The sequence below is a fragment of the Pinus tabuliformis genome, chromosome 9 (assembly GCF_031772625.1).
Source record: "Pinus tabuliformis cultivar Carrire ecotype Pingquan chromosome 9, CPIR1, whole genome shotgun sequence".
Lineage (NCBI taxonomy): Eukaryota > Viridiplantae > Streptophyta > Pinopsida > Pinales > Pinaceae > Pinus > Pinus tabuliformis.
In genome coordinates, this window is record NC_142307.1 from 1068640086 (window position 1) to 1068654258 (window position 14173).

The following is a 14173-nucleotide window of genomic DNA, read 5'->3' on the forward strand; positions in this document are numbered from 1 at the left end:
CTTGCTTCCATCTCCTTCACCTTTTTTCTTTAGAGCCTTAAGTGTTGAGCTGGCATCTGCAAGCTCTAATACATTTTTTTGCAGATTACATGCTTCACTTTCATGACCAGCTAATGACCCAAGTGTCCCACACTTGCCACAAGTTTATAACACATACTCGGTGGTCAAGTTTACAACAAGATGTACACAATACCCCAACTATGACAATAAGGTCAACATATCATTGTTGCTTCAACAAGTGATGGAAAACGCATCATCACTGCAACACATGATATACAAAGATAAGGACAAACATGATTTGCTTCGACAAGTAATGGGAACACGACATCACTTTCAGAGTTTAAAATGCAACTCAAAATAAGACCAGACATCATTGTTGTTGAACAAGTGATGGAAAACACATCATCACTTTTACATTTTAAAATTCAAAAAAATATTTACAAAAGCACAACCATGAAATGACAACATGTATTGAAATCATTTTTCACTTATCAATGTGAACGGGTCACCTCCTTGTGGCAGTTTTGCTTGTCAAACAACTTCTTCACCTGGTTCATGCACCGACGCTTTGTCTTTAAGGCGCTGCTCTGGATGGAGCCTCCAACAGTGTCTCTTTGATGGCCACTTCTGTCACAATGACTACAATAGGTTTTTTTCCTCCAAATTTTCTTAACATTTTCCTTTCCCTGTTGTTGAGGGGGTATTTCACACCTCATCCCCTTATGTGCTGCCATTCTTTTCCAACACTTAGAAAATGTATGGTTATGTAATCCACAAAAGGTACATGTTTTCCGATGTCATGTTTTACATTCATGATTATAATCTAAATTAACATTCAAATGTCGACACTGGTTATACCTTTCCTTGTCGTCTCTGGTGTAAGTATGGCGATGACAGCTTGCCTAAACTCCTTCTCTGTAATGGGCACTACCACAGGATGATGGGGATGTGTTCCCATCATTCTCTTTTCTCAACAATTCTAATGATGTCTTGGAAGAATCTGACACCTTCGAGCATTCTCCTATGGTGTATCTTGAGCCTACAAATTGAGGTATTTTCACAACCTCCAATGGCTGAGTTATGCCTTGGTTATTGACACCAAGTTCTTTTTCCTCCTCGTGCCTCATCCTTGTAAGGAGCCTCATGTTTTTCCCTGTAATTGGGATCTCCAAATTTCCAATAGAAGTAATACTATGTGAAGACGAAACCAAAAGGAACTCAACATCTTTTACCTCCTCTATCAATTTGGAAAGAACTGATGAGGGATTCTCATCATCTGTTGTTGGTGGTTCGCTAGCTATCTCAGTGTGCTCCCCAACTTCTTTCCTGACATACCCAAGTCCTCTTTGACAGGGTAATTCCTCTACTTTGATGGGGTTGATAGTGCCTTGGCCATTAATTCCCAAACCTTTGCATTCATACCCCATTTTCTTCAACAGTTTGGAGCCAATACTTGTGTGATTTTAAAAAACATCGAAATCATAATCAAGAGACATACATTAATATGGAGAACTACTTTTTACCTCACATGGGTGTTTCTAGGGTAGCTGCCAAACCTAGAGGTCTAGCATTCCTTAGGAATACTAGTTTTCAAGAATACAATGCTCTCTCCTCAATTACAAACTATCAGCACTTACTTGCAATTCACAACCTTTCAGCCTTCTAATCTCTTGGATTGGAGATCCATTTATAGATGTTTGCAAGGGTATGATTCATCCATGGGGTTTGATTAGTGTCATTCCACTTGTTATAATTGGTTCCACAAGAGAAGGGATAACAGATGGTTTTAGATCGCTTATTCATCCTTCAGTGAATTCAAAGAGGCAAGTGGCATAAGAGAAGTTTCTAGAAGATTCCAAGAGCAACTGCCTAGAAAACTGTCCCAGACATTTGTCCATCCTCGCCCATCGCACCCTATAGAAGGCCTATATAGTATGCATTGCACCCTGGCAGTGTACCACTCAGTATGCATTGCATTTTGCTAGTGGAGCAGTCAGTACGGTTCAATTTAGGCAATTTTTGGATGGTTTCTTAGATGGAACTTTTGGGGAATGATGTATTCAGATGACTGTGTTCCTTTAGGGTATGAAACAACTCTTTTATGGGTTGATGAGCCCTATTACATTGACATATAGGTTTTGGGTTGATGTGCCCAAATATGTCTATAACAGTTACCCCCTAAAGCATGAGGTCATAAATATTCATGTCGTGTGAAATGCTTTATCATGAGGATCCGAAGTTTCGAATTGGAAGGTTACCTACATTAGTTACAATACAAATCATCATCATAATATAATTTTCATGATCTAGCTAAGGGAGGCATTCCCATGCTCAGCTTTATAAATTTCATTTCATGTACATAGATCAGATAGTCGTTTGTAGATACAGACTGGTGATTCTTCAGATATAGAGTCATCATCCATGATTAGGATGACCATTTGTGCAGAATCTTTGTACATTTGATGTTTTTATATCCCTAAATATATCGCAGCCCAAATGGATGAAACTAGATCCGGGGTATTCAAACTTGTTCAATCTTCACTCGATGTACAAGTCAAACCATGTGAAAAGATGTTCTGAAGTCGAATATGGAAAGACATCGCCTGATTACCAGCCAATGATGTGAGTTGTTAACAGACACGAGAGGAATCACCGATAATGATAATGATTCTCAAGGTACTACAGTACAATTCACATGGTGTGAATATATGATCCGATGTCAAACACCACGCAAAATCTTTCGGTTGAAGGCCATTAAGGTCAACCTGTCACCGGAAGTGAGAAACTTGCCATTGATGTATGTAAGCTTCAAAGCAATAAAAGGGTTGTTTCTAAGTCAACTTCTTGGATAATGAGATGATTTCAACAAGAAGTGACTCATCGTAGGAGGGCCTTGATGTATCCCACATCTACGACATGAAACGAAGAAAATGATTTCTAGAGGTGAAAAATGAGCTGACGACACATGGTTCAAAAATGGCAGTCATGAAAAAGTGAAGGTTGGAGGTATTGTAATGTATGAGACATTAACTGGATGGCGATTTCTCAACTGAATGACTTCTCTTGAACATGTTAGCGACATTGAGATGAATTGGTAGCATTAACACCAAAATATGGATGGTATGAAATATCAATGGTATGATGACCGGTGAATGAAATAACCCAACCCAACTCAATAATGGAGATGAAGTGAAAGTGTCATGTTCAAGAGTGACTTGCTACCATAAATTCTTCAAGTTTTTTCCCTTTTTCCCCAGTCATTGCTGACTAGTACCTCTTTTTTTTGTCAAGATTGAGGAGGATAACATATGTTTGTTCTATAATTCACCCTTCGAACAAACCTGTCGCTATTTAATGTTTTAACGAGTCTAGTGACAGTGAAACTCAGTCTCATCTAGATGGACAAGTTTGTTACTATTGTTTTAACAAGTTTAACGACAAGGATAACTCGGTCCTTTTCATGTTTAGAGAGTTTGAAAAGGGACGAAAAGAAAAATCCATAAGTTCTTTTTTGTAATGTAATCCCTCAGGTCCTAAAAAGGATAAAATAATACATGAGGGATGACATTTCCAATACTTTAACGAGCTGGAAAAGACAAGCGCTCGACAATCTTTTCATATTTCACAAGTCTGAAAAGGGTTTAAAGAGGACTCTATTTTTTAGGAACGAGTGGTGTCTAGGGTAGCAACTGGTTTCGATGATGTTGGAACTTCTCAAAACATGTTGATTTATGTGAAGAGGCTGGTTAATAAGACCACTCATTGCAACTATTCCTCAAAATGGGTAAAACAACCAAGTGAAAATGTATGATCGGCCAAAGAGATAGTGGTGATGAGATGAAAACAACCAAGGCTCAAAAAGGCTGACAGAATGGAAATCACAAGGGTTAAAAATGGGTTCATTTTTAGACAAGATTGAACCATGGGGAACTATGCTTGGATTCGGTTTCATGTTTACACAAGCTTGAAACAAACAAACTATGCCTGGCTTCAGTTTCTTTTTTACACAAGATTAAAACGAAAAAATATGCTTGAATTGGTTTACATGCCCCCTACTTGATGAAAAGGAGAGTCTTCTGTAACCAGATGAAAGTCGTTGTGGTGAAGCAGGATGGTTATCCAACACCTATTTGGCTTCGTTCAAATAGAAAAAGATGAATGGTGTGATAGACCAATCATATAACCTACAAAGAAACTTAACTTTACCAGTAGGAGCATGCCCCCCAAGCTTCATTACATTCGCCTAAGTAGACAACTCATGGCTATCAAGTGGATGGAATGAAGGTTCTTTTACGAGATCAAGTGAAAGACTCGATTGGGATTTTACGAGATCTAATCAAAGACTCAACTTGGAACTTTGCTCTAGGGGTCCTTGTTTCATTTTTTAACGATCTTGACACAAGACAAGGAACTTTGCTCAAATCCTTGGTTTCATTTTTTAACGAGGTTGACATAAGAAAATGAAATATCCTCAGAGACCCTTGGTTTCATTTTTTAACGAGGTTGACACAAGACAACGAACTATCCTCGGAAGTCCTTGGGTTCATTTTTTAATGAGGTTGACACAAGACAAAGAACCATCATCAGAAGTCCTTGGGTTCATTTTTTAACGAGGTTGACACAAGACAACGAACCATCCTCGGAAGTCCTTTGGTTCATTTTTTAACGAGGTTGACACAAGACAACGAACCATCCTCGGGCTCCTTGTTCACAACTCATAAGTGGTCATGAAGGAGAGATCTGCTTTCAATTCCCCCAGTACATAATGTATAACATCACTGAATTGATCTTCAGTTGATGTAGGTATGGAAGAGGTTGCCACATAATTAACCTGTGGCGGGGATGATACCATTGGTACAAAAGGACCATTTAGGGAAGATGGTTGACTAGGAGCCATATTTGGACCGGGAAATGAAAACTGGTCAACGATGACAATCCTGCCTTCATGTGGGAAACAAATCACTCGAAAGAGTGTTGAAACAATAGCTCCCATGTGATAAACATAGTCACGCCCAAGAAGTAAATTGTAATCTAAAGGTCCTGGGACTACAATCACATTCAGATAAACAATTTTTCCTCCCAAAGTGATAGGTAATGGAGGAAGGATCCCTAACGGTCGACTGGTTCCTTTGTTAAAGCCCAAAAAATTCTATGTAATAGGCATAAGCAGTGGTGATCCGAGCGCTTTCTGAGTAGTTGAGGAAAGGATACTCACTGATGCACCTTCATCTATAATAGTGCTAGATACAATCATTTTACAAACTTGTACTATGATTTGGAAAGGCACATAATAAGGAAGGCGGGATCCTGCCACTCATTCCAATCAAAGGAAGTGACTAGGCTACTTGGAGGGGGTACCGAAGAAACGGGGGAATTAACCCCTTGAGTTACAAGAATTGGAGGATTTTCCTCCTATCTTGATGGAAGAAGTGGACTGCCCCCAAGCTCATTGAATCTAAAGAAACAAAAAGAACTTGAGCGGTATCATTTTCACTCTATTCGGGAAAGGTACAATTAACTGAAGGTGAAATCGGGTCAACTGTTACCTCGACCTATTGATTTTGGTCGAGTATAGACTCATAGGATTCAATTTCAGAGAGAGTTGTTTCGACCGACGGTTGATATTGGTCAGTCAGTTCATCAACTAGTGAAAGATTTAGGGAGAGTTTCCTGTAACCAGATGGAAGTCGCTGCGGTGAAGTAAGACGGTTATCCAACACTCTTTTGGCTTCATCCAAATAGGGACAAAGGTGAAAGGGGTGATTACCTTCACATAACCTACATGGAAGCTTGACTTTTCCCTTCTGTCCATGAACTTTACGATCACTAGTTGATGGTGTGTTACCAACATGATCTCCAGAGGTTGATGACACAAGATGTTGTGAACGGGAAGACCATTATTTCAAGATCCGAGGAAAGTAAGGATAATTTCGATGAAAACAGTCTCCTGCACAAAGTATGCATGGATATTTGACTTTGTCAGGCTTAATGGATGGATTTTCATCAGATGTTGCATTCAGAGAAATGGTTTCTTGGTTGCCCCCTTGCTAAATTGGCTTCTTCTTCTTCTTCTTCCCTTTGTTCTTCTTCTTAGCCACCTAGTTACTAGTATCAATACTTTCACCAAGCGAAGAGGAAGAGGGGTAGGGAGAAACAAACGAGGAAGAAGGAAAAGGGTCAACTTCAAGATCAACTAGAGGTTGATTTTTTCCAGTTGGAGGTGTACTCAATTTCAGATAAATTTTGACATTTTGAACCAAGGAGGTTGAAAACAACCATACTGGTAGGCCAATGGTAAATACCGGAAGGGACAATGTAGCCATATAAGGAGCACCAATATTTTTCGAAAGAAGGAAAAGGAATAGGATTCCCATCAAAAGGGATTCCTTGATTAGTGGACTCCAGATTTGTCTCCATATGTCTCAACCTATGATCAACTAAGGAAAAGGGATGTTATTCGCAGTCAAATAATTTTAATGACATTTTGGACACAACTTTGATTTTTCAGTTTTTAAGAGTCAAGAAAAAGCTAAACATGACTCTAGTCTCCTTCGACTTTTAATGAGCCTGAAAGGACAAGTTCTCAGATGGACCTTTTCTTTTAAAGAGTTGAAAAGGAATGAAAGTGACTACTCTGGAGAATCTAGACAAAGGGATTACCAAACCAATCGCAAAACCGCAATATACACCTTGATGATAAATTAAAAAGAAATTACCAAGGACTTATGTACGATAGTAAATCTTCCCAAATGTTGTGTTCAGTGCATTGCGATCCATAAGGCGACAAACTCAGTTTCCTATGGATAAAGGATTTAATCCTATTGTGGTCTCCCAATATATATGCGACGGTACGGGGAGCACAAGTCCGTGCTAGCACTTGTCATATCAAGGAGGAGGATTCATCCAACCTTCAATGAAAATGATAGCCACTAGTTTTAACGACGCCGGAACACGTCACTAGCCTAGACCTCTAGAGATGTTGCGTTAAGTTTCAAAGAATTTTTAGGCTCATTGAAATTCATTTTAAAGTTGATCTCTTTTAGAGTTTCCCTTTCAATGGTTCACCACATGATGATGATCTGAAATTCCTAAGATGCAATCTACAATGATAAACAATCTTTGTTTATTTGAGCAATGAAAATCCTAGCTACTAGGGAAAGAAGATAACAGTGCTTTTAAGCAAAGAGCAAAGAGCACACACTAGTGCATTTCCCTAAATCATATTTTCGCACAAAAACCAAAAATGCTAAATGAAAATGCATGTATTTGTTTTTTCTCTCCTTAATGTGAAATATGCAAAAAGGAAAACTAAATGCAGCAAAGATCTGAAATATTTCACTCAAAATGACATTTTTGACAATTTCTTCTTCAAAAGAGAAAGGAAGACTCCAAAATGACACTTTCAATTTTGAACAAAAATGCTTTCGACACTTTGAATGTAAAAAAATCAAATCAAATGCATCAAGAAAAGTTCAATCGATTATCAAGGGAAGGAAGAATTCATGACACTTCTCTTTTCGACAAAAAACGAAAATTACGACACTTTTTGTACCAAAGCAACAAATCGACTAAAGCAACTTTTTGACAAAGGATTGTAAATGATGAAAAATTACACAAAAAACATTCACTAATCCTAATGTAATTGAGGCTAATCTAAGTGATGCAAGTAAGCTTCAGTAAAGAGGCACTGTTCATTTGCAGCAAAACAACCAAACAAAACTGAAAACAGGTCAAAAACCCTCAATTTCTAGATGGAAAAAGAGTTCAGTCAATCATCACACCTAGGCTTCACAAAAATTGAGATGCATCGCACTTATTGCACTCGGAAGGTGTTGTTAACACCCAGGTTGTTCCCTATGACTCCCAAGGGAATACGGCCGGGGTAACCACTAACCAATCTTTGGATTACAGTGTCTAGCCAAACTGTAATCAGAGAGGGCTCTCTCTTAATGATTTGTCTCTGTTTTGATAGTGTTTTAGGCTAGCTATTATGCTCAGGTTTTTGGTTTATGTTTTGGTTGAAGGATTTCTTTCAGTGCTTAAGATGTAGTGTTCAGACAGTAGTATATCATTGGGCAATGGAGTCTAGAGCTGTGAACTATTTTGAAATGCTGGAGTGAGAATATTCAGACTGCAGGGCCTATTGGGTATCTCAACAAACAAAATTTAAACTTAAGTGGTGATGTATGGTCAGCCAACGGAAAGCAATTAAGAATTCTCCATTAAGCTGGTGATGTGAAAGTGAAACATGTTTCTCAGGAGCAAACTTGAATTCCTGAAACAAAGGTCACCGTGAAAGATATATTCTGATAGTGAAGAAATTTAAGAATTACACTTATCAAGATTATCGCTGAAGAAACACTCATTAACAACACAGATTGAGCTCAGGGTATTGCATGAATAAATCCTGAAGGCTATTATTTTTCTTTGCTGCTAAATACTTAGAAATTAGGAACATACATGGATTGTAAAAGATTGAAACACATAACAAAGAGAGTCAGAGAAAACTTATTGTATTTTGAAGTACACAGGAATCCTGCAGTTTTCAACAGTCACCAGAACGCATTCAACACTTCAGAACTTTGAGAAATTCCATCACTTTGTTTATTAAACTCTGAAAAGATTACAGTATAAGAGCTTCTTCAAGAGAAATCAACAACAACCCTTGCAAGCGTATGCGAGGGGCAAATATATACAAACGGTAATACAAAAATATCTATGGCGTTGAGTCATCTGAGGAATAAATATTTCACCAACTTTATACATAACAGCAGACAAAAAGTTATTGCTGTCTTTAATGCATCATAAATGTTCATTTACATCAGTCAGAAGATATTTTGGCCTTTGGAGGCCGCTGAGTCGGTTGGAATGATCTGCTTTAAATGCTGGGAAATGCGCTGATGTGGCTGCTCTGTTGTAACCTTTTCGGCCCTGTCACCTGTAGCTGTCCATATTGACTCGCTGGCCGAAAGTCCTGCTGAGTCGGCTCAGCTTGTATCTTTTCCTGCATGCTGATTTTACTAGCTTTTCCTGTGCATGCCACCTTGCATTCTTGATGAAAACTTGAAGAATGGCTTCCTGGTCTACAGGATCATCTGTATTGCCTTTGTCCACCATTCCTGTGTGGGTAGTTGATGCCTGAGAATTGCCTCCATTGTCTCATCTGCCTCTGTGTATTTATAGAAGTTAGGAGGCACTTCAAACAGGTGTTTTATCTCATTCATTATAAAGAATAAATTCTCTACTCTGTTGTAGAGACTTTGCCCTGTAGCTGGCCCTGTTTCTTCTGAGGTGCTGGGCCTTTCAGTGATCTGACTTGTGGCAAATGTATTGACCCTCTTGGCATACTGCTCATGGGTAAGCAGTTTCCCTGCACTGTTCAGTAAGCCAGGGAGACCTCGGTTCTGTAATACCACAAATTTGTCCATAAATCTGTTCACCTCGGTCTGCATGTCTTGGGTCCTTCTCTCCAATGTCTGCACTAAGTTTCTTAGTGTAAGGACCCTTTTTACCAACATAATAGTCTCAGTTCTGTTAGGAATTCCCATGGTTGCTAGCTGAGAACTTGTTCTGTTATTGAGCACATTGACCATCCTGGTGGCAATTTCAGGCATATTGCCTAGAGCTGCCCTTGATCTCTGAATCTCCTTCTGTGCCTTTGTGATGAGCTCTAGCTGCTCATGGATTGTGTCAATGTACTGCCATTGGTCAGTAATAGAATGGCCAATATTGGCCCATAGCACTGTCTTGATCTCGGCCACCACTTTATCCAGTTGGAGCTCCTTTTCTAGCTCCTTTATCCTGTCTTTGAGGGATTTTATTTCCCTGCCCTTTTCTGCCACAGTCTGCTTGGACTTGTCATATCTTTCGTTGACTTTGGCTAATTTCTCTCTGGCCTCGTTTAGTTCTGTCATTTGTGCTTCCAAGGCCTGGATCTCATTCCTCAGCTTTTGCATGTCTAGGCTTGGGGCCTGCTATGTTCTTGGTGGTGGTGCTGAGGTGGATGTTTCTGCATGTTCTATTTGTTGAGGAGGAGGAACAGTAGTTGGAGCAGCTTCCTCAAGGTTAATTACTTCAGGAGGAGGCTGGGAGGACTGACCTTCTTCTCTTTGCTTCAAAGCTGCCTGTAATGCTGCCTGTGCAGCCTCTGATTCTCCCAGCTTTTCTTGTGTCTGGATTAGCTGCTTGTATAGAGACACTAGCAAGGCTGTGGCATCTTGATCATGCCTCTGTTGGGCAACCTCATCTGTTTGAGGGTGAATTGTGGCTGGCATTTTGATCTTTCTTTTCAAAGCTGCCATGTCTGCATCCCTCAACTTTAATATTTCTTGTATGCCCTTGATATCCTTGGGATCATGCCCAATCTCAATAATTATATCTTCTAAGGACCTTATTATGTTGTCCTTTGCTTGAGAGGATGCCCTCTCCAACTCAAGTTGTGCAGCTGTATTATTAAGGCTATTTTCTAGCCTATAATTGTCCAATGTTTTGTCTGCCAAGGAGGCATACACCATCTCACCCGTTTGCTTATGTAATTCAATTTTGTCCATCGGGTGGATGTCCTTGGCAAGGACCTCAAGATTGGTCCTTATATAATCTGTAGGAGACTGGGGTTGTGCTACAGCTGGCAAGAAATAACTCATGATCATTTTGCCTTCACTAACATCATAAGCAGACATCAGTCTTTGCTGGTTAGTGGGAGCCATTTTCAACAAATGGTTATACAGCTGTATTTTTATGGGCTCATTCCTTTTCTTTATGTCTATGAACTGTTGTTTAATGCTCAGTTCACCCTCTCTCTGTTGGCTAGAGGAGCTGACTTCTCCTCCCACTGTTCTGTTCTATTCCTCTTGGAAGGAACTTGTAGATGCTTCCCTGCTAGGTGGGCCCATGCCCAGAGACTGCCCTATTGGCATTTCCTCCTCAGAGAAAATTCAATCTCTGTCTTTTCTCACCATGACTTATTGATGTGGTCAAGGGAGTCTCTCTGTCTCTTTTCCTGCTTATATCCTCCTTTTGTGGAGTTTGGAGGATTGATGCTTCAACTGATGTTTCTGGCCTAGGAGGCACCGTGTTTTGGGCCTGCTGTTCAGTGAAAATTGGGGCCTCAACTGCCCCTTCTTGCTGTGGGGGCTGCTCTTTGTCATGTTGCCCTTCTTCTTGCTGTAATTCCTGTTGTTGTTGTTGTTCTACCTGCTGCTGCTGTTGCTGGACCTTCTCATGAGGTGGCTGTTCGGTCTCCATTTCCTTTTCCTTGCCTTTGCTAGATATATCTTCAGTGGCTTTGGGTGCTTGCTGATTTGCAGTCGAGGAGGATGTAACTGCTCCCACTTGTGTGCTTGGAAGGGAAAACACCTGTGAACAAAGTTCAAGGTCAGCCATCTTCTTTAGATTCCTCACTGCTCTTTGATTCAGCTCTTCTTGTGTAACAGGCTCTTCTAGGGTTCCTCTCCTCCATTTTACTTGGTTTGCATGTTTTTCAATGTGAGGAATCTTTACATGATCATAGCCAGACAACTTATATTTGAGCCTTCTCAAAGTTATGAAGTGGTTGGGGTCATAAGGTTTCCAAAGGAAACTGGTTTGAAGGCCAAGGGACTCAAGCATCCTGTCTGCTTCTTTCCAACCTTCCTCCCTCTGGTTATAGACAAAGTGGCCAAGTTGGTTCCTGACTTTCAACTGTGCTTTCTTGCCTTTGCCTGAAAAGTGAAGCACATCAACATTGCCAAATTGCCTGAAGTATTCTAGAGCAAACAGCCTCATAGGCACATATTTGGGTAGTCTGTAGGGAGGCAATTCACACCCATATATTCTGATGACGGTGTGGTTCTGGTAAAAGTACCAGTCCCCAATGCTGTATGATTTGGATAACTGCAGGATCCTTTGCATGTCAGCAATGAGCCTTGGAGGAGGTGAGCTCATCAACATTGACATAGCTGGGTGGATGAAGAGATCTATGAACTCACAATAAGTATAAGGAGACTCGAATCTACAGTGGAAAACAGAGGACCAATAGACCACTGATCTTGGATTGCCTTGGGCATCCACTCTTTTGATTGGAAAAGAGAACTTCTGATGTTGATGATATAAGATTAAGTGGTAAATGTAAGAGGTGTATCTGAACACTCTTTCTCTTGCCAGGTTCATTAGTTGCTCATGTATTTTGTCTGCTATATAGGTGGCATAGTCATAGCAGATAGGAGACTTGCCAGGAGCAAACATGAGCATCATTACCAGCACAGTTTGATCAACAAACTCAATTGAGTTGTAGCCCAAAATGGGACTAATCATGTCTGCAAGATCTCTGCCCAGTTGGTTGAGGTATACTTGATTGATAGGAGGATACTTCACAGAGTCAGAGTCAATGTACAGCTGATTTAATTTGGTGACCTGAGCATCTGTCATTCTGGCTCCTTGATTTATCAGGTCTACAAGTGATAGAGGGGCCAGTTTCTTCTCAGTCCTGAAGCAGAGCATATCTTTGATAGCTTCTGGGGTGATATAAAACACAGCTAAGCCTGAAGGGTCAAGAACTGCCCTCTGAGTGGGGTCATAGTTTTCAGCACACAGATGGATCAAATCAGGGAATTGTCTAACCTGAGGGAGCTTGAAAATAGGGAGGAAAGACTCCCATATGCCCAGCACATCTGTTCCAGTCTCATGCTTGGCCTTCAATTCATTGAGCAGGTGGATGTGGAACTTGGTTCTCATCAGCATTTCCTCTGAAATCTGATAGTCCATGTCTGCCAAAGGCTGCCATTCCAATTGTCTCTGAGGGGCATTCAATGGAGCAACATTCAACACTATGGGAGCTACTGGTGGATCCATGATTTCTCCTAGGATTATGGATGGAGTTGCTATGCAGAGCAACACAAAAGAGTTTTTTTCGACGGAGAAATGTGAATTATTCAGGGATAAAGGATAAATGATCAGCTACAGCAATTGAAATACTGCTTTAAGGTAGAGATAAGACTAATGTCTGGTCTGAATCTTTCTTTTATAGCAAGTAGGTGTAGTTTGAGTGGCCGGTTCACGATTGCGCGAACATAGTGCGGTTTTTGGTGAAATTTGGGCAAACAAGGCTCAGCTGATGATTTTCGACCTTTCAGTTGCAAATGGGTACTAGATACAGGGATTTTGCTGGCGAATTTGCAAGTTTCTTCGTCTTTTAAGCTTTTTGAGGGAATTCACAGACAAATTAGGCGCATGAAGGATTTATAAGGGTAAATACCTGGTAAACAGCGAGCAACGGTCACGAATGTATGTAGAAATGGCGCGTCGGAGGTCTCCAAATCAATTTCAGCAAGGTGGTGCAAGTTTGGACGTAAAAAACCATGCAGAGAAAGCAACAACGCTTTGGCAAAAAGTATGAAAAACGCGAAAAATCGACCAAAATATGGATTTTTGGCATATTGGCCCGTTTTTTGGATGACGTCATCAGGTGGGGTCAAGGTCGGATGACATCAGCATGACGTCATCGGGTGAGGTGGCAGGGTGTGATTGGTCCACGGGGATAATGAGGTGGCAGGCATATCAGCGCGGGGGCGGACGAAGGAGCTGACGCGACGGCGGGGTGGCACTGACGTGGGTCTGACGTGGTGGTGACGTTGGCCGGGCGGATCGACCGAAAACCGGAAGCGGTTAGCGGTTTCTCATCGCACTGCTTTTGATACGGAAGGGGAATTGTCAGGCGTACCTCCGATAAGCTGTGGGGATGACGCGTGGCGGAGGCCTGACGTCACCCTCTGACAGATATCGGAAGGTATCTGGCGGACGTCGGGGCCGGTCCGATATGGATGAGGACCGTCAGATCAAAGAGGTCCGATCCGACGGCTGACGGATCAGTGAGGTGATCGGACAATATGGATGGGGGCGGGATTATTTTAATATTTCTTTCGGGATCTGTGCTCGGCGGAAACCTCTTGGGATATGACGGATTTGTAATGTTTTCCAATGTAAAAATAATGCGGCCCCGACACTTTGGATAAGCGAATAAAAGTGGGTTTTGATGTTTATTTTGCAATTTGAAGCGGGTATGGGTAAAAAAAGGTCTTTTACAAGGTTTTCTTTAGCAAATGCAGGTTTTAATGGGCCAAATGAATTCAGAAGAGGGGAGGGGGGGGTAGACTTAGGTTTATCAAAGTGACCAGATGTCATTTTGATCCCTGACAGA